Raw genomic sequence first — 21,530 nt, forward strand, 5'->3', positions numbered from 1 at the left:
CTCCTTAGTAATTTACTTCTTTCATTATGTAAATGACCTTTGACAGTAGCTCAGATAGATGCTGCTGTCAGAAGTGATGCTTTGAAGGGGACTTAATCGTTATAAGCCCTGAGTCGATATAAATTTGAAAACATCTTTTGCATTTGCATGGCCTGTGATCAGGATATTTAAACTCAAATTGCTTCTCTACAGACTGTACAATAGTTCAGTTTGTTGTCATCCTCCCCCCTGGGATGTGCTAGCGAGCTGGCTGCAGTATGTGAAAAGAAGAGGCTTTTACTAAAAAGGAGTTGGACATTTCTACCGTCTCCCCTGCCTCTGCTTATATTGATACAGTCATCCTATTTCTTGGTCTCCTGCTCTTGGTGGGGTCTGCGTTTGTAAGAGCAGAGGTAAACAATGTACTAGTAATTTAGCCCCTAAGTGCTCATCATTAGACTCCCTGCTGAATGCACTGACCACAGACGCAGTAAATCTACTGTGGCACCATGTGGCCCCTCCTTTTGTGCGGACTAATTACATACATTCAGACAAAGTCTGGCCAACTCCCACCGTGACCGTTGTCATCATTCAGTGGCTGCCACAGCAATTAGGGGCTTTGCCTTGCCCACAGGTCTGTACTTCTCCAAAGCTACAGTGTATGTGGGAAACTTTGTTTGCAGCAGCAGATTTATGAGGATTGTTCCCAAGATTCCACTTTGTTATCTTTCCTGAAGGTTTTACCCTTTTACTTTGTTTTGCTTGTGGAAGTCCTTTGAACTGTAGGCGATAAAGCAATACACAAGCTACATTCTGCTTTAATTATGGCCTGGAAAAGATAGAGATGCCTCAAGAATTGGCCAACACCATGGGAGCCTATCCCCTCTATCTTCATAGCTGCGTGCTGTCCTTGCATGCTCCCTTTCTCTGTCTGTCATCTTCGATCAAAGCTGTTGGTGGTCACAGAGAGTCTGATGGACGGATGCGGCGCTCTCTCCATGGTCCCCGAGTCTACGCTCTGTCCATGGCTACACTAAAAAGCTGACAGTTCGTATTGATTTCCACTGTTTGGGGATTCGCTCTTCATAAATACACCAGTCTATTTGGAGTTGGTGTCCAATAGCCAGACCTGTACAGATGTACGTGTGTGAGAAAACGATACCCCTGCGTGTCTTACCGTGCTGTCATCTGGGGCCAAACAGGTATTGTTTTAGTTTTCTGATTGTTTTCTGCGATCTTTTAGATGGTTTTGTTGTGATTAGCTTCAGCTTTAATGAGCAACTAAAGACTGATCTAGTTTGCACAACGGTGCTGTGGCGGTGTGTACGTTTGCACTTTTTGCCTTTGTAGGTGCGCATTTGCGTGCGGGACAAATGCTGAGTGCTGGAAAGTACCGTCCAGCTGCATTCTTCATGGGGATGAAAAGCCAACCACACGGAACAGTGAATTATAGTTAATTCAGAGCTACAATATCCCCTTCCAGACCAGTGATTAATTGTTGTATTAACTTGATGTATTTTCTGCTCTTGTCATGGGTGTACATGCAGTGCACCCTCTAAATCCATGCTATTAATAACCAAAACTATTTCTGTTCCCTGCTGATTAACAGGGCTTGCATATGTCAGCGGAAAGTTTAGCTTCACTTTGTATGCTAGATGTTCTTCCAAGAAATACTGTTATCAGCAGTATCATTTTCTCTGCATTTATAGATTAAACTGACCTCATGATCAAGTGATCCTATTATTGTCGTAAGCAGCGAGGCAATGTTAAGTTCACAATATAGATATTGAGATATTCAACGAGTAAACCAACATTTCACCCAGATGGGATTGGTTTTTGCTGTCCGACTGGTATGGCTGCTTATGTTAATTGTGAGCACACAGAGGCATTAACTCAGGAACTTGAACATATTTTGCCTGTTTGATCTTTCTGTAAAATGCTTGCTTTCAGACACTGACGCTATCTTTATCCGTATAAAATATAGGTGTCATTCAAGTCCCAAAACTGATTATATGCAGATCATATATTGTATCTTTCTTTAAGTGCAAGATATTAAAAAAAAATAATCTGAATGACCAGAGTTGTCATATTGCTGATTTAGGATGTCAGCCTTTTGTATTTGATAACACGAAAGGAAAACCTTTCACCATATAAATGCTGAGGGCTGCTGATTTCCTTTGAGCAGCAAATTAAATTACCACCTTGTCATGTGATTTTTACGAGTCGTATTTAACACATTCTTTGTATTGAATATTTTTGCTGTTCTAGTAGTTTGCCATTTTTTCCCCCCGACGCGTTTAATTTGATCTTACAGTGAATATCATTGATGCCGCATGAATATGATGTATTGAATGTTTCTGACTAGTTTTAAAGGACGCTGACTTTTGTTGAACACATTCACAGCCCTTGAACTGCTCTGGAGCGCCCGAGTCTGAGATACCGCAGTTCACAACTTTTGGTTTCCTGCCCCACACCATTTTGCTTTGTGGTCACTTGACATTCTTGTGGGCTTTTGATTTTTGATGGCATTTTGGTGGCCCCGCATGACAACAAGAGTCGGGGGGGGGGGATACCCAAATTGTCTAATGTTACTTAAAAGAACGTTTTAGAATCTTAGAAATGTTTCTGTCAAAGTAACTATTCTCAATGGGCAGTCGCTGCATTGGCACCTTTAGTTTTTTCTTCAGAAATGTTTTGTTAGTTCTCCTTCATCACTGCTTACAGTAATTTACACGATTATTAAAGGATTATAACTAGGGATGCACCGATCCGCTTTTTTCACTACCGATATCTGAGGTTAGTATCGGCCAATACCGATCCGATACAGAAAAACAGCGCGGAATTATGGTAACAAATGCTAAGTTTCATTGTGCGGAAAAGACTGGGATCATTCTATTGTGCAAGGCAACATCAGACTTTACTTAAACATTTCTTTCCAATTTTTTTTTAAAAACAAATAAACAGATATAAATGTACTGAATTACTTATTTATTTAATAATTGTGCACCAGTAAAACAATCTTAACCATAGAAATATAACAAGTGTAACTGGTTCAGTCAGTGCAATTAGGGATTCAAAATCCAATGTAAAACAATATATATTGAGAAAAAAACAATACATTCACAAGCTTGGCTGGTAGACTTTCAAAATATATAGTAATCAGCTCTTTATATAGTTTAGTTCAAATGGGAATTAAACATCCATTATAAAAGCATCTGAACAAAACAATAGCTTCTCTAGCTTGGTAAAAACAAACGAACAAAAAAAATCAGAGGTATTCCCAACTTAACAAGTTTTTTCACCACTAGAGGGGGCAAAAGGCCCTTGGATGAATGGCAATGCTGGACAGGACAAGGGAAAAAAAAAAAGATAAAAACATTTAAAAAAAAAAAAGAATAGAAAATAAATATTGGCCGATATGGATCTGCCCATTGTCACCGATACCCAATCTCAAATTTCCTTCGATATCGGTACCGATATTCCATTCCAAATATCGGATCGGTGCTTACCTAATTTTAACCTTATATTTCAGTGTATATCTCTAGAACTACTGGGATTAGTGTCCATTAGCGTAGTGCCTACAGCTGGTTTCAACTTACACATATTTAAAGGCTTATTTACTGACTTTTAAGGCCTCGTAATGCTACTCCGTCGCTATCCATCAATCCGACTCTGTGGTCACGCAGGGGCTATTAAACCTTTCGAAGTTCTCCGTCGGGATGTCGGATACGCAAGGCAATTCACCTCCCGATCAGTAGGTGTCGCTACGCTAGACGACCCAATCTCACAACGTCTATCGTGAAAGTCGTTGATTGATTGTTTACCTTCCGGCTCCGTTCCACTCCTCACAGTGAACGATGTCGACCGAGAGGGAAAGACTGTTGTTGGAGTTGGAGCTTATTGATATTGAAATGCAAATAATTTTGATCAAATGTTGACCGGCACACAGTAAAACTCTTTCAAAAATGGCGGTGTTGTTGTTGTGAGAGGAAGGAGCGAAACCGGAAAAGGGATTCCGGAAATGATGTTGTTAGCCGACCAATCACAACCCTTGCGGTCTCCGCGAGTCTCCGTCGCCTCGACGGATAGATGGGAATTTTGGCCGACGCACACAAGCGACGGAGAGGGCTCTCCGTGGCTCTCCATAGCCTTTCCCTGACGACTATAAATCAGGCTTTAGTTTGCAATAGATTGACTGTAATTGAGTCAATATGGACGCCTGGAATCGTCTGGATGGGGGTTGTAGCCTGTTCTTATTAACTATTCATAAAGTCAGTCTAACATTTGATTTTTGTGGTCAGTTAGAGTTGACAAATGAATGTAAACTGTTCTACTACCGGACCAGTGTTGACATGACATGATTGCATTCAAGTTCACCTCATTGTTATGATCCAGTGCTTTGAGCAGGCTAATTGTTGCTGGGAAAACTCTCCTCGCTACCAAGTGTTGGAGTGTTATATAGGTTAGCCTTTAAAACTTGGTTTGTATTGTGTGTTTGTTTAAAAAGCCTGTGCACAGTGTTCTCTTCGCACACATTAGACTTTTCAGTAAATCTTCCTGCATAGAGTTTGCAGCATCTCTGCTCACACTGAATAGAAACCGTTTCCAGTTGCTGTTGTAGTGACTGTTCTGGAAAGCCCTTACAAACACAATGACCGTGTGTCCTCAGTGTTGATTTACAAAAAAATATATATATATTAAAAACAGCAAGGCGGTATTAATTATATGTGGTATTACATATGGCCCTGCTAGTTTTAATGGTTCATTTCATCATGAATATATCGCCCTTTCTTAACGGACATTTTTATATTCATGTAGTTCTAGAGGGTAAATAGAGTCGTGCACCACACAACCTTGTTTTGGCAAAAAAAAGAAGAGAGAAAGAAAAACATGCTTTTAAAAGATAAACTCACTTCTCATGGAGGGTCTTTTTAAAATCATGGTGAAACGTTTGCAATTTAATGTTGCAGCTTGTCATTGAGTGTAAGTGGGGATTTTATGGGGTTTTATACATGGACTAAAGCTGGATTTTTTTTTTATCTCATAACACATTACCCAGAAAGCACTTTATCATGGATACGCCTCTGGAACGCAGATTTTCCTGCATGAACTAATCCCTTATAAAAGTTTTGAGTTCACCCTCCCCTTTTTATATTTAATAGTAACAGTGCCACAATTTCTCATATTCCATATTTATCACAAATTCAAGAACCATGGTTGATCTAAAGAGAGAATATATTGATCTAAGTATCTAATAGATAGACATTTGCTTTGAGATTTATGTTGATTTTTCATGTCACTGGCATTTTGATTTACGCATTACACTCCTAAAATGTTTGGTGGAATTTTGGTTTCTGGTAGAAAGATCAGTCTTAAGCTGTGATTACTATTTGCTTTGCCTGTGGCCATCTCATTAGTTAAATGCTAGAAATCGAGAATATTTGTTTTCATTTGAAATTGTGTCATTCTGGTCAGATGGCTGCAGAGGTTGAATGAGAAAAAAGGAAAATCTCTTGATAAAGATCAGTCTGGTTGAGCTAAAGACATTCTGTGAGGACTATCTTTAATATTTTGTGTATGTGTATATATGTGTGTGTGTATATATATATATATATATATATATATATATATATATATATATATATATATATATATATAAATAAAAACACACAATATGGAAAAAAAAATTGGAAAGAATTTTGTTCTTTTTTGAATGTGGGATAAATCTGTGAAAAGCTGGGTTAGTCCACCTGCTGAGACATGCACCCATGATGCCTACATGTATGGTCAATTTAGCATCGCCAATTGACCTAAAATGTTTTATTTTCTGCGAAAAAAACCCCTACATTTTCAGTCTTATTTATTTACTGGACAATATGAATGAGGACGAAGCCCAAAAACATGGATGAAGAGTGGTGTTGAGTGCATGAAAGCATCATAGAACTATCATTTTACTGTGGAATTATATTGATAACAATCTGAATTGTTGCCCTACACTTAATTTATTATACAAGGATCCATAGTATACCTTTAGCCCTCCATTGTGTACATAAGAATAGAAATGGAAAAAATACTTTATTCATCCCCCACTGGGGGAAATTCAAAATTAGTTAAGTAGCTCAAAATTTAAAAAAAAAAATATATATATATATTTACAATAATTTTATATTAGAAAAATAACAACAACAATAATAATTAATGAAAAAATAAATAAATAAATTTGAGAAAAACATCAAAGTCAGCAATCACTGTTAAAAAGCCTTATGGCTGTGGGGACAAAGGACCTCCTGAACCTCTCAGTCCTGCAGCACAGAGAGATGAGCTTCTCACTGCAGTCCTGCCAGGATGCTGTGGAGAGGATGTATGTGGTTCTCCAAAACAGAATATAATTTCCTCCTCATCCGTTGCTCCACCACAGCACTGAGAGGGTCCAGCCCTCTGCCTACTACAGAACCAGCCTTTTCCCCCAGATTGTCCAGGCGCCTACAGTTTTTGCCTGTAGTGCAACTCCCCCAGCAGACAACAGCATAGAACAGTGCACTCTCAATGAGAGTGTGATAAAACATGCAGATCGTGTCCCTGCAGACATTGAAGGACCTGAGCCGTCCCAGGAAGAAGAGACGAATCTGGCCCCTCCTGTACACTGCTTCTATGTTGGCAGACCACTCCAGTTTATTATCCAGCATCACCCCCAGGTATTTGCAGGTCTGTGTTTGGCAGTCCTGGCTTGGTAGACCGTCCTCCATATCTAGTGATTTGCAGCTTTACTTACAATACCAACTGCCTGCTTGATCCTCAACTGTTAGGGAATCGGTGGAATTCCTGCTGCTGACACTATATTGTAGTAGTCTATCTTAGCCAAATGAGGTGCTCTTTTCTGCAGAGCACTTCATTCGACAGAAACTGCTAAACCTCTGTTTCTTCAGTTTTACACCCTCTTTGCATAAATATCATCACATGCACAAAATTAGCAGAGATTCAATTACGATGTGCATCGCTTGAAATACTAGACGTCTATTAGTTGCTCCGTATACTTTTCATGTTTTAGAGGGCCTGTTTTGAACATTTCATATCTTTGCTAAAAGTTATCAGTATTGCTCATAAAACAAAAAAATGGAAGAAATAAAACCATCCAAGCATGACCAGCAATGGTCAATAAAGACTGTTATGAAGCAAAATGACACATCGTGTCTTATTGGTCATTTATTTTGAGCCAGGGCAGGTTGTCTGAGTTGAAGCAGACCCCATGCCGCGGTTAACACAACGGTGAGCCGCAGGTGTCGAGGCCTCACTCTGACACAATCAAAAAACAGAGAGAAAACTCACAAAAAGCATTCCTCCTCTGAATGATTTTTCTTCTACAGCCAGTCTGAAGCAGTTAGTGTCACTTCCCTGACATGTGAGTGACGAGGTGAAAGAAAAAAAATAAAGAAAAAAATTCAGTCTATGTATTCTGGTCAGCTTTAAAGCATTTCTAAGGCAACTGCAATAACTGCTTTCGAACAGGCAGTGATTGTGCGCCCTCTTTTACAGCACATTAGCTGTGGTTTCACATTTTTCCCTGTTTTTTTTTTTTTTTTTTTTTTTTTTTTTTAGAAAAAATAAAAAAAATATATATATTGCCAGACTTCTACATCTGCATGAAGGAAAACTCTCCATGTGAATGTCAGTCCTTTGTCAGCAAGCCTTGTATTGAATAGATGAAGAAGATTCTGCAAGTATTGAGTCTCTGCCAGGCTTGAGGCTAAAGGGGGGGCTGAACGTCTTTTGAAAAGCGGGATAACCTTGTGACGAGTCGTTGTGAAACGTATTGAATATGAAAAGATTAAAGTTTGAGAAGGCACACGCTGGGGAAGCTTGATGAGAGAGAATGGAGAAGGGAGGACGGGTGGGAGGCGGCGTGCCAGGTGAGAGTTGTTTTGAATTAGCTTCAGATAGGAAAAGAAACACTGTAGTGTGGAACTCTATCATCGGAATAAGATGAAACTTCACATTTCCAAAGAGGACAGACTCACTATGGGGTCTTAAAGAAAACTCTGCTCTGTTATGATGAAAGCCAAGAGCACTGAACATCCGAGCAACAGAGATGATTCCTTTGCAGCTTGATTTAATATCACCCAGAATGCTTTTGTACAGATGGACATAAAAATGGAGTGTGATTCAAGATGTTAATAGTGTAGCAGAGTTCACAATATATCTACTCGGATCTCTCCTGGATGCTGAATATCCAGATTTCTTCTTTCCACGGAGGTGCAGTTGAGTAAACAGTCTTCACACTGCGCGGCCTGGATGTGATTTATTAGCATCTACCGTGTGCGTTGTCATCTTATCGCACACTCACTGTTTGCCAGTTTCTTCCACTGAAAATGTCACGAAATCAAGCCCTCAGAAGACAGATCCTCAGAAGCAGACCAGCCTCATTGATGAGGAATACTTTATTTGAGCCCTGTAACACTCATTTATTATCCATACGGCATCATGTAAAACCTGAAGCCTTTTTCATAAGTGAGTCAAGAGTCCCTTTATCTGACTCGGAGTGTTTGAACAGTTATGCAATTTTAAATATGCAGAGCCAGCGGTCCGTTGCCTCCTTTTTTTTTTTTCCTCTCCCAGTGGTTAAGCGATGCATGTGTCCAAATATATTTTAGCGAGTCTGACAACGAGCTGAAATTAACCTGTCAGCTTTTTCTGCCTTGTCCATCCCGATAGAGTGCCTAGTTAGGATAAAAATGGCAATCATTGGGAAGACATAGAGCTGCTCTCAAGCCTCAGATGTCACCATTAAAATTGCTTCTGTTTTTGCCTTTTTTTTTTTTTCTCATTGGAACTTGTTTTTTTGCCACTCTCGCAAAAGAGGGTTTTAATTCCTGGCACAAACGGTGTGGCTGCTGTTTTGTAAAAGAAAAACATTCACAGCTTGCCAAGGTTAGATGTAAACGTGTGCACCGGAGTTTAAAGGATCCCACTTTATGCACACCTTAAGTTCTAATTTTCCTACTTCATTGGGATGTTCATGTTGGGGCATAAGTAAAAGACGTGATGTGTGTGTTTATTGACCAAAACAAAATCTGCTGTCAGGTGTCAACATGAGTTAGATAGAAAACAGTGGACCTCGAGGGTGCGGGGTGAAGATTAAGCTAAGATTCTCCTTCAGATGATATAAGGAAACTTTTGAGTGTTAACAAGAAGCAGTGATTTATTTATTTATTTATTTATTTATTTTTTAATGTTTACAAGGAGTGACTGCATCGGTGTCTGGATATCTCGGAACCGTGTGGGGAGAATTAAAGCTTTCCACTCCAAATAAGACCAGGCTGTGCTGTAGTGATTGCTAATCAAGGACAGAGATACAAAGCCAGCCAGACGGAGGCAGAAAGCCAAACAGACTGAGAGACAGACAGACAGTGAGGGCTGCGTACTGTCAAACTGCCATAGGTTTGACATTGTTGAATTAAGGGGGGAAAAAAAGGGAGCCGTCAAACTTTTTCCTTTTTTCCATCTGCATTTAAATGAAGCTGGACGGAAAATAAGAGTCGTGACGGATTTAATCGGAAATTCCTTTTTTTTTTTTTTTTTTTTTTTTTTTACCATGAAAAGAAAATATTGATAGCAGTCGTCTTGATTTTTAAGAGGAAAAAAAGCCTTCGTGATGACAAAAACAGCAGGCAGATGTGGGAGGATAACAAAACAACCGGTCAAAGAAAAGGTAAGGGCAAGTGTTATCTTAGCCTGTCTTGTCAATCCCGCTGTTCCGAGATGTTCCACAGCATTCATCCAATTCACGTCCTGTCATGGGCCTCCCGCATCTGTCTTTCTGTCTTTACTGGTGGGATCTAAACTGACCTTTTGTAATAACAATGGGACTACCACATTGATCCGTCCAGCCACCTCTGCCAGAATTTTACAATCTGGTTAAGTCTTCCTTCCCTCAGCCGTTGCTGTCAGTGCACATGCTGGAGATGAATCCTTCAGCAGAAAATGAAGTGGAGACACAGGCGGGTTATGTTTGTGGAAGCGCTGCATCTCCCAAAGCCGGAGACCTCTCGGGGTGCGCCTGTGCCTGCGTGCGCAGCTCTGCCTGCACAGCAGATGATTGTCCGGGAGAAGCTTTCTCTTCATTTTCTGCTGTTTTTTTTTTTCTGTGTATGCGTGGGTGGGAATGGATAGCAGCCCTCTCAACACACCGGCTGTCTTATGAGTCTGGCTCCAAACAGGCGGCTTGATGGCTCAATCTAATAAGCAGTCATTGGATCCCAGAATCAAATCTCTCTCCGCTGTGTGAAAGATGAGATGCGAGTCCCTTCTCTGTTTATGTCACAATGACCGTGCAATATGAGGGTGTTCTATTGAAGGGGTGGAGGAGTGCGTTGTCATCCAATACTACACATCTGCTCCGCCACCAGCGCAGAGATCATTGTTCCGCTGGTCTTCGACAGACCTGAAACCGGCACGGTGGACGCCACTACACAGGCAAAAGTGTGTTTATAAGGAGCAGATTCCACTCAGAGGCTCTGCTTTTTTTCCTTCTCCACTCCTCTGCTTAGAGGTAAGTTGGGAAATTAGAAGCTTTTTCCCTGCAGTAGCACCATTTGATGGAAGTAACAAAACCACAGTTTCCCCACCTTTATCACCCCTGCTTTTTATATCCTTCCATTACACATCTATTACAGTCTCAAAATCTCCAGCCCATTGCCCTCCCTCCTCCCGTCTGACATCCCTCTAGCTTCTTCAAATAACTCCTTGTCTTTGTTGAGGCATAGATCCTCATTCTTACGTCAGCGTTGCCTCCTTCTGAGCGTGCGTGTGTGAAATTGGATTGCTGATCCGTTGGTGCTGAGCAGCGCAGATGTAATACGGGATAGCGTCAACCACATGCTCTGATGGCGGCGACAGCTGTTACAGGACACCCAGGAATCAGAGATGGCGCTCGACTTCTGGTCCCCGTCTCTTAAAGACAGGAAATGCTCTCAGCAAATCTCCCGACAAACGTAAAGCAGAACAACCGAAGCACACCAGGGGATGCCGAACTCCACAGTATGCGCAAGGCTTTTCCGATTTGCCCGAGAAGTGTCGAGAGGTCATTGTTGATCCCTTGGCAATTTCAAGTGGCTGTCGTCTTAGATTTTCCATTATCATTCGTCATCGCTGCCACAACTGCTTGTCTCTCCTCCTCTTCCTCATCAGAGGGTGAGAGGTATCTGTCAAAGGTGGAAGTTAAACTTCACACGAATTTATCTTGTGATTAACACATTCTCATCCTCTGTTAGCCTGAGAGGTGGGTGTGAAGGGTTTGTGCATTGGATTTTATGTCACCATTGGAAGAAAGTCTCCGCAGTAAAACTTCTATCAGAACAGCAGGAAACTGGCCAACAAGTCGCTTGGATGAAAAATGTCGAAAAAAGTTCTTGCAGTGCTTTTTGCTGCATCCGGTTGCACAATAGTCTTTTTCCTCTCCATTTTCATTGATAAACTGAACATGAAAGTATGTCATATTTGGACTCAAGACTTAGAAACTCCCTCAAAATTAGCTTATATATATATACTTTTGACTAAATAGTATCTTTGATCAGCTTCATCAGAAAATGTTGAATGTCGCTGTTTGTCCACATGTGGGAAACGTTGTCACAGTTCAAAGTTAAATATTGTGAAAAGGCAGCATATCACCAGGCTGGTTTTCTGTGACGGTCGCCATCGCGTGAGGGGAACCCCGCACCACAAGTTTTAAAATGTGTAAATGGGGAAAAATGTGCATACACTTCATCTAACCCAGACCATGTGTAGAAATTCAACCTGTACTTTTAACTCCTAACATCTGTTCGCACGGAAAGCTAGAACTTGTACAATTTTTGAGCTTTTATTGTGAAACTGCAACATTTTGTGGCCTGAACATAAACACATTTTGTTGCGAGATCATGTTGAATTGGAGTGATGGCACGATGATTAGAAAAAGAAAACCCATCATGCTTATTTGATCCCTTCTTTCTATTTAATGAGACTAATTCTGTTCTCCAGTTTCTGCACATGAGCTTTATAAGGTGGCTCTACAAACTTTGCAATAAAGGATCTGAAGGAAGAACTGTGGGGAAAATTTAAATTTTTCCCCTTTAAATAGGACAATGCGCCTGCACACTTTGGTCTATTCCACATGTATTTAAAAAAAAAACAAGGTTTGAGCTCTGCACAGCGCTGTGTAAAAACCTACACATGCAAAAAAAAATAATTGGTGCACTCATAGAAGCAGTCTTTGGCAAAGAAAGTTGCCTCCACCAGATGACATGCAATTCAAAGCTGTACACTTAATACTTTTATGTAGAGAAGTTTGACTTCTGGGCAAATGTTGACATTTGCTTTGTCCAAGTGAGTCAAAGAAAAAGAAACTTTTTAAAACGCACTACACAGGAGTTCAAGGCTGCCACTCATCCATCTCTGTAATCGAGCTCATTATCAAATGAGTGGATCAGCTCTCCAGCTCTTCAAAGACCCACACTTAATACCCATATTTCCCTTCCAGTGTTAAATGAGCCCCCCGCTGCGCCTGGCTGATTGTATGTCATTTGTTTTTTGTGCGCAGTGAGAGAAACCCCCTCGACTGCTAGCTTCTTTCCTCCGTGGCCAACCCCGACCTCTTTGTCTGTCCTGTCCCACAGTCGCAGAATAAAGAGAGGTGGCATTTAAAAAAGGTCCACATGCGGAGGGGTTGACATTCAAAGTGCTGCCACCTTAAGGTTAACCCAACACGAAAGGCGACAGTGAATACAGGCTCTAAAAGCATCAGGCATGTCATGTGGAATATCAGGTATCAGAGAGGAGGCAGGCTGAGTAGCGTTTTAGGTGTGCAGGTAAAACAATACAATCTCTCTTCCGCATGTCTGGCACTTGACTCAGCTTTGTTTCACACCTGTACAGATTAAAGTCTGGGTGCGCTCTCTGCATCAGCTGCATGCAGAAAAAAAGACAACAAGGTTGTTTTGCCTAGCTGCGGTGCTCCCGAGGTCTTATTTGTGAGGGTGGCTTCAGAAGCAGCTGTTACGGACTTGCCCTCAGATGCTGCCTGAGGCCTAAACTCTTGCTAAAGCGCTTTTGTCCTTTTTTATTTGAAAAAGTGCGCCTGCTTTGACTGTACAGACATTGACAGTCTTTGCTTTGAAAATTCTTCACTCGATTTGGTAAGGTTTTCAGTTGGGTGCACAGAAGAGACAATAAGCAAGGCTTAGAAGAGGCTTCCTGAGAATACTGTGAAACAAAATCCCTTGCCAATCGACTGGGTGCTCCCCTTTCTTCCTGAACTGATACATAAGCAGATCTTCAGCGCGTATTGTTTCACATGATATTTTGTGGCTGCAAATAGCCCCTAAGATGAATCTGATTGACTTTGCTGGACTTTTTTGTGTAATGCATGCATAAGACTTGCTTTTCTTAATCAAAGGTCTGAAGAGTTATCGGCTGCTTGGACATAAATGTTACAAAGATTCACTATGTTTTGGTATGCATCGTAATAACTGCTTCGATCCCAAGTGAATGTCTCGTGCTGCAGCATCATCAGCTGAAGTCTCTGTTTGCTTTGTACTTTAGCTGTTCTAGTTGGGAATCTTTTTTAAACGTGGCCTTCAGAGCTTTTCCTGTCTTTAATCAATTTTGCAATACTTTGTATTGTAAGCCTCTGCTACTTGCTTTTTTTTTTTTTTTAATGAATTAGGTTTTTCTGAACCTCCAAGTAGCCCCAGAGGATTTTTCTTTAACATGTATTCAGTTGGTAAGGCTTAGAACACGCATACTTAGAATTGCACTAATGATGAAATGAACTCTTGAGAACTAAGCCTGAAGAATTCCTAACTATAAAAAAAAAAGGGGGGCTTTGGGATATGTTTCCCCCCTCTGTTGAACTTGGAACTTTTTTTAGATTTTATGTTTCAAATCCAACACAAAGACTTGGAAGGTTTGGTGATTTAGTGTGGAATGAACTTCTGTTTGTATCGGACATTGAGTTTGTATTCCTCCAAGTTTTATTTCAATGTATCAGGCAAAAGCAGATGAGTGCTAACTTCTTATCAGGGGCTCGTCATGATTATTCTCATTTTGTATCGATGTCTCAAACATCTGCTGAATGAAGAACTTTCAGCCCCACACATACAGATAACACTTAGGCTACGGCCTGAAAAACTATTAAGATGGAAATCAGCCTGGCTGGCTGTAGACTTCTGATTTGGAGATCAGAACTGAGATACAAACAGATCTTAGTTATTGCAGGCCAGATACATGTTTCATATGCGAAACGAACCACATTGTTTACCCTTTGTCGCGCTTTAGCCTCCAGTTTGATTAGGATGTCCTGTTCCTGTGAGCCAATCTCTTGTACTTTCATCAAACTGGTCTCGGGTCCCTGCGATCATTATCGTCAATAACAACAAGCGTCACTACAGCACTGCCGATTGATTTGGCTTGGGGCGATAAAATAATTGCCCTTTTTGCATTTGATTGGAGAATGCTGATTGGCTCCATTTTCGTCTGTATGTAAGTCTTAAATGGCTAATGAGCCACGATCTACTGTCCTGACTGTGCAAAGATTCTAACGGAGTAGGGGAGATCTGTTTGGGGATGGCATGGCAGCAGTTCCTTTTTGCACATTTGGAAAAAAAATGATCTTAAACTAGAGGCTTCTTCAGAGTGCTTTAACACTTTCAGCCGGGAAAGGCAGCATTACAGTGCCTGTTGTCTGCCATATATAAACAGACAAATCTTGTTTCCTTGAAAACAAAGCACACATTTTATAATTTTACATTGTGCCTGTATATATGAATGTGTTGTCCTCACACTAAGCAGAGAGAAGAAAATCCCGAAAATCCCACATGGGATTCATGACACGTGCGCTTGATGTCAAGTCCCTTCTCAGCCATCTCAGTATGTTGATGAATTTTGCATTTGATTCTAAATTGGATGCGCTTGGCAGACAATAAGGAATTTGCTCCAGGAAACCCTTGATTAAACCTCTATAACTGCAGCAGACTGACGGGTAACAAACTAGTATTGAAGGGGAGTTTGATAAGGTCTAGCGTCTTAAATGGTTGATATTTAACTTTGTCTAGGTTTAAAAAAAAAAGAAGTTTGTCTCCTGTCAGGCGCACTTTACAACCCCAGGACAAAGAAAATGTTAGAACAGCGCTGACACGTGCATCAGAGCTTTTATCTGGTGACAACATGCAGACTGCAATCCACCAGATGTGAAGACCATAGTGTGGATCATTGCAGATTTTTGTACTTCAGAAAGAATTTAAGTTGATTTTCGTTTTGATTGAACATCGGCAGCATTTTAAACAAAGTAGTGGGATCACACTGGATTTGTGACACTTTAGCATTTATCAGAATCTACTCTTTTTAAACCGACATATATAAATAACTGCAAAACTAACTGCTTTATTATCAGTCTTTATTCGTGTTTCCTTACACGACTGCAACAAATTTAATTTGTGTATGTTAGATTTTATGTTTTTTTTACCTATGTTTTTGTATTTATTGCTCCTCCCTTTTTGTTGGATAAGGAGCTTTGTAACTATGCTACAGTATGAAGTAATTAGTTTGATTGTAACTTTTTGGCACATTAAATGACAAAGGCAGTTTCCTTCTGGTCAGATAGTTGCAAACAGAGCTGGCTGATGTGTTTATTGTCTTGTGTGGTTTAGCACATTCAAGCTGTTTTTTTTTTTTTTTTTTTTTTTTTTTTTTTCTATTGATGAATGCCACAAAAATTTCTCAAATTGTTTGCAATTATGACAGAATTTCTCTTTGAGTGACTGCTTTGATACACTTGTGTGTGTGTGTGTGTGTGTGTGTGTGTGTGTGTGCTGCAGCTGAGGCTTTTTTTTTTCTTCTTTTTGTGTTGTTTTTTGGTTCCGTGTGTGACGTCAGCAGAACAGCCTATTGCTTGTGTATGTTGCTTCGATGCCTTCAGCAGCAGCACTTATAGCCTTGCATCCTCATCGCTTCCACTATCGTCTCTTATGTTGGTCGGACTTCTAGACATTGAAAGTTTTGGGGCAACACAGCCAAATTGGTTCCCTTAACAATGTAGAACTGGCTATTGATTTCAATTTCCCATTGTCCATGTCCTTAATGGTACTTTTCTTTTGGATGGGAGTTGTTGTCGTTGGCCTAGCGACCCACCTGGCCCACACATTTATAGGGTAAACACTGAATAATTTAAGCTCAAATCTTTGCGTCGTTTATTTTCAACAATGGGCTTCCTTCATGAAAAAAAAAATCTAATTAGGTTGTGTTGGATTCCAGACAACTTTTCATCCGTCTCTCATTATGCTTTCATTTCTCTCGGTCCATTATTCGATTGTTGGCCTTCAGGATTGCGGTCCGGCTGGTGAGGTCCTTCCCTGTGCTGGATGCTCAGGGGATCTAAAGCCAGTCGTTTTAATAATACACACAGAAATAATATATTTTAAATGCAAATTCTAATAGGGACTTTGGGGGTGACTCAATCATGCAGCATTTGCGGTTTGACCTTTGCAGAGGCTAGCAAATTACTGAGAGCTCAGTGTTTCTCATTAGGTCCTCCACGCATCGTCACACTGCTAAGTTGCCCTCTGCTATAAGCACAACCCTGTATACAACATGTAAATGTCCTCTTTTTTTTTATCTTTATAGAGTTTACGTATGAGTTCTGTGTCTTAGTGCCGTTGCCATACAGTGTTTAGTGTTTAATGGTTGGTAGAGTTGAAACACTTGGAATAAAAGGATATAACTCATTATGATCTACTAGAGCAGCTTAATGTTGCTGCTAACAGAGAAGAATACAGAGAACATTTTAGCTGATTATAGTTGGTCAGGCAGTTGGAGGCAGATTATAATTCTGGCTGTATGTTGGCTGGTTTTTTTTTCATGCTGCAATATCATTTTTAGACCAATTAAATGCCATCCATATGCTACTGCTCGATGGACAAAAATCTAATCACCCAAAGTACCCAAACTTTTTGCCAAGTGATGTCCTCATTTCCTTTCACCGCTGGAATTTGGAGAGTGAAGAGATGGTGCTGGAGGTTGTTATTGCTTTGCTGGCAGATAATGCAGCATTTTGCAGCCTTTGTGCTGCTTTACAGCCAGTCTGCAACACAATTTGAGCCTTTTTAAGGCTAATAAAATGCTCCAGTGTCATAATCCATCCATCCATTCATCCTACTTAACTGCCTGTCCTGGTTCTGCACTTTTTAAGGACATCTTATTGAGGCTTGAAGCTTAATGTGATGTCTGCGCTGGCGAACAAGGGCACCCATTTTGCATATGTGCAGATAAAAAAAAAACAGATTCAGTACTTTATTACCGTGAGTCATTCGTGATATCTATAGAGCCATTTTGCTGCTATTCACAATGATAAAAATCTAGAAAAGTTTGTAATTGGAAACAATCGTTTTGGTCTTTATCTAATGATGTTAGTAATTCACATGGATTCCACTGTGTGTTCCCACAAAAGACAGAAACGCATTCAACGAGCCAAAGGAATGTCTGAAAGTAAACAAAATATATTCCATTTACTTTTGGGCTCAACTCCTCAAAATGCTTCGACTCTTCACTGCCCTGACATTACATTTCCAGATCTATTTGCTAGCAATTATTTACCGTGGATCGTGTCAACTCTCTCCATCTGTTGCTGTAGATCTCAACATCCTGCCATCACACTTACAGCTGTAAGACTTTCCTAATCCCCCCCCCCCCCATCATATATTTTGAAACTCATATCGCCACTAAGCGCACAAATGCGGATCAACAAAGGCCACACAGATTGTATTCCTGCTTATTCCTGCTCTAATAACAGCACTGCCAACTTTATTGCATCCATAATCAGATTAGATACTTCTGGGAAATAAGAGCTGATAATGTTTGAAGTGGAAGATAATATCCTTATTCAAATTAGCCTACAAATTGGAATGGAATAAATTGTCTGTTGAACATAATATTTTACTAGACACAAAGCAATCCAAAAGTAATTGAGAGCAATTAGATTATGATTACTAAATTTGATTAACCTGGTGGATTACAATACTGGTTGTCAGTTTTAAGTCCGTAATATATTACAAATCACTTATATGTAACAGAGTACAATTTTCCAGGAAATGTCTATTAAGGGGGTGCTTCCATAGCTCTGCTGATGGATTAGTGGATGTTCTGCATAGATAATGTTATCGTGTACAAAATGAAATTCTGTTCTCTGGAGACAAATTCATGCTTAATAATAGCATTATTTCAACTTTCCTCTCAGGCCTTGGTTGTCTTCTTCAGCCGTGGCATCAGCTAGGAAACTACTTTCATCAAAATTTAAAGTGAAAACACACCAAGTAAAGTTTCACCGTAATCAATCATTGTCCCTGTAACGGCTTCATTAAATCACGTAATTACTCTTTAATTGCTTGGTGCTGCAGTGAAGCACTTCTTTAGATACGTGTTAACCTGCTGCACAGGTGTGCAGGCAACACTGTGTCCTCACTGTCCGCTCTGAGTGGCTGTCAAAGCGCCAGAGATGGGTTTTTGTTCTGAAGTACTGCTTTGTCACTTGCAGAAAGGCAGCCGGCGTGTTCCTTTCGTACAATTTTGACACAAATTAGATGTAAGGTATGACATTCCCTTTTCATTTGCTACTAGTCTGAGCCCTGTCGGCTCCGTTTGCCATGTTAACATGAGAAATAAAATAGAAATCGGTGTCCCTCTGCGCCGGTCTGTTTTGGTTGGAAATTCCCCAGCTGTCATCTCAATTAACAAGCTCATTTCGAGGGACTGTTTGCGTAGTCCCGCCACATCTCGAGCTCCTCCTGATGACTCAAGGAATGTCAGGACGGCGCACGAGGAGAACACTCTTCAAGGTCAGGTTGAAATTGGAACCATTTCATCGTGAGTCATTATGGAAAGTGCTTTGCATCTCAGGGAGTGATAAATATTGCCAAACATGAGCCAAGCACAGTGAGTACACAGTTTACAGTGTGCAGCGCTTGCAGATTGTTGTTTTAAGAGCCACATTTTATTGTGAACTTGTTTTTTCTTTTTTTTTTCTTTTCTTTTTTTTGCAGAGCTGTTTAAAAGTCTCAACAGTTGCAGATCTGTGACCAACCATGCAGCGATGCCATGAGTTTTGTTTTCTTTTAAACATAACGCACGAGTCCTTCACAGCCGTGCCACTGCCACAGAATCGGCTCTGGAACTCCTGGAAAGTTGCTCAGCAAACAACCTTGCCGGCAAATTCAATATATTAAGTCTGATTGTTTTCGAGCAAGAACATGTTCTTTGTTGCCTCGGAAAGACCTCAAACTGTAGCACGTGAGCTTTGCTGACTGAACAGAATCAGAATTCAAGACGTGCTTTCAATGGCAAGTGGTGTCAGAAAACACTTGAAGAGCAGATATGTGCGGGATCTGTTTCAGGGAGTGAAAAGAGCTTGTTGTTTTTTTCTTTTTTTCTTTTTTTTTACTTGCAGTCATTCATGCAGTAGTTCCTAATTCTTGCTTGAAGGGCAGTCGAGGCAGCTTCACATTAAATTAAAGAAAGTCCAGAACAGTCCAATTGAAAATCAACTGAATTATCATCTCCGGGCCCTGCGAGCCCACAATGGAGATTATTAAAAATGAGCGTGATTGTCTTGTTAGTGCAAATTTGGTCTGCCGACGTGGAAATGAAATTTTTCTTTTTTTTTCTTTTTCATGCAGAGCAGTGTGCGTTTTTGTGTGTGTGGATGCGTGTGTTTCCTCTCAGGAGGATAAAAGCTGAGTGATGAATACGTGGGTGTGTCTGTGTCCCTCAGCACAATGATTACCTTGACGAGGGTGAAAAATGAATAAGTGCAGCTGAATGAAGCTTCTGCGTTTCATTTAATGACAGCTGCTGATTTGAACCATAATGGCCGCATAATATAAATCTGACTCGAATGTCAAAGCAGAACATCTAGGATCAGCAAGGTCGCCGGCGCATTGAGACTTTCCATCCCCATGAGTTTGCAGGATTCTTGTGCCAGATTGCTTCATAAAACTTAAGTGCAGAAGTAAAACATTATTCACAATATGCACACAGACTGATATAGAAGTTAATAGAGGTACTGTAGGCTGAAGTGAATGTGCTGGAACCATTTTTGAGTTTCTTGTGCATCACAATGTCCCTGTTAAAAATCCCTGAGCCAACCAAGGGCAGCTATTGAAACAATTTTTTCATTCACGCACAAAGCAGACAAAATTGTTTAAATCTAAAGGACTTTGTGTTGAGGCTGCTGTGGCTTCATTGAACAGTAACAAAATACATTTTCTCTGGTTCTGAAATACTTCACGTATTTCGGAGAGAAATGCTGGACCTTTTTGCTCAATGGTATTTATTGTGTTTAAGTTCTGGGGCCTACTTGTGAAGAAATTTCAAGATAATCTACTTTGAGCTTAAAAAAAAAAGAATCATACAGTACACCAAATAACACAGACACAATATAATCGTCCAACTCCACCCCACCCATAGAAGCTGTGACTACTTGTGATTGTCAACACACCCAAGAACCTGCCAGTAGCTATAATTATAGGATGCTGAACGGTCCAAACTGTTATAGCCACAAGCAGCTTGTTTTGAGCCTGGAATCTTGCAAATCTCACAAGATTTCAGGTGCTTAGCAGGGCAACTTTGGGAAACCAGGTAGGACACATTATTGACGTGCCCTGATGAGAAACCTGTCCGCAGACGGCAAGTTTGTGTACACATCCAGCAGTTGCACAAATCAACATTCATGTTGCATCATACATTTGTGGCCGACTGGCAAATTTTAAACCCGATATTTTTTTTTCTCTTGGCTCTGCTTTTTTATTTCGTCTGGAGTACTTCCTCAGTGAAGAACATGACTGCTAAGCTGCTAAATGGCGACTGCTCCATTATGTGTACCAGTGACTTACTCATAGTGTCAAGCTCGGCCGCTAAACAAGGAGCTCAAAGACACTAAAAAGCTCAATAAAACTGGATGAAGCTTCATGTTCAGGTGGTGGACAGGGCTTCATGATTCCATGCTTGCCTTTTTACATTGTGGTCATATGCCATCAAACATATTACTAAGAATATATAAGTACGAGGAAAATGTGTGGAACCAAGTCAGGTCTAGAAAAAAAAATTCTGGAAACATCAAATATATTTAACATTCTTCATTTCAATAACTCACCCAAGGAGAGACAGATTATGGCAGGAGAGCTGCCTGTATATGGAGTGCATTCAGACTGCAGGCAATAATGCTCAATTCGTGCCTGCACTGAATTGTGACAGACGTATACTAAGAGTGACGTAGAATTCGCAAGAATTCCAATTTGCAAAAACATACGACCTGTATCCGATTTATGACCACGTACTGAAGTGGCAAAAATTGGATACCGCGCGACTTCACGCCCATCATGAAAAAAATAAAATAAAATCTGATCCGAGTCACATAATGAGCAAAAAAGAATCAGATTTGGGACACATTTGACATGCAGTCTGAACGTAGTCTATTAAATTAAATGGTTACTATCTCTTCAGGTTTAGAAATATTGGATAAGCACGGTGCAGTT

The 21,530-nt window shown here is 40.4% G+C and overlaps 1 protein-coding gene across 1 annotated transcript in view; it reads left to right on the forward strand.

Moving 5' to 3' along the window:
• Positions 1 to 21,530, forward strand: part of klhl29 (kelch like family member 29) — a 232,935-nt gene that overhangs the window by 80,053 nt on the left and 131,352 nt on the right. The gene's annotated exons all lie outside the window — the stretch shown is intronic.

Source organism: Odontesthes bonariensis, chromosome 24 (assembly GCF_027942865.1).
Source record: "Odontesthes bonariensis isolate fOdoBon6 chromosome 24, fOdoBon6.hap1, whole genome shotgun sequence".
NCBI lineage: Eukaryota > Metazoa > Chordata > Actinopteri > Atheriniformes > Atherinopsidae > Odontesthes > Odontesthes bonariensis.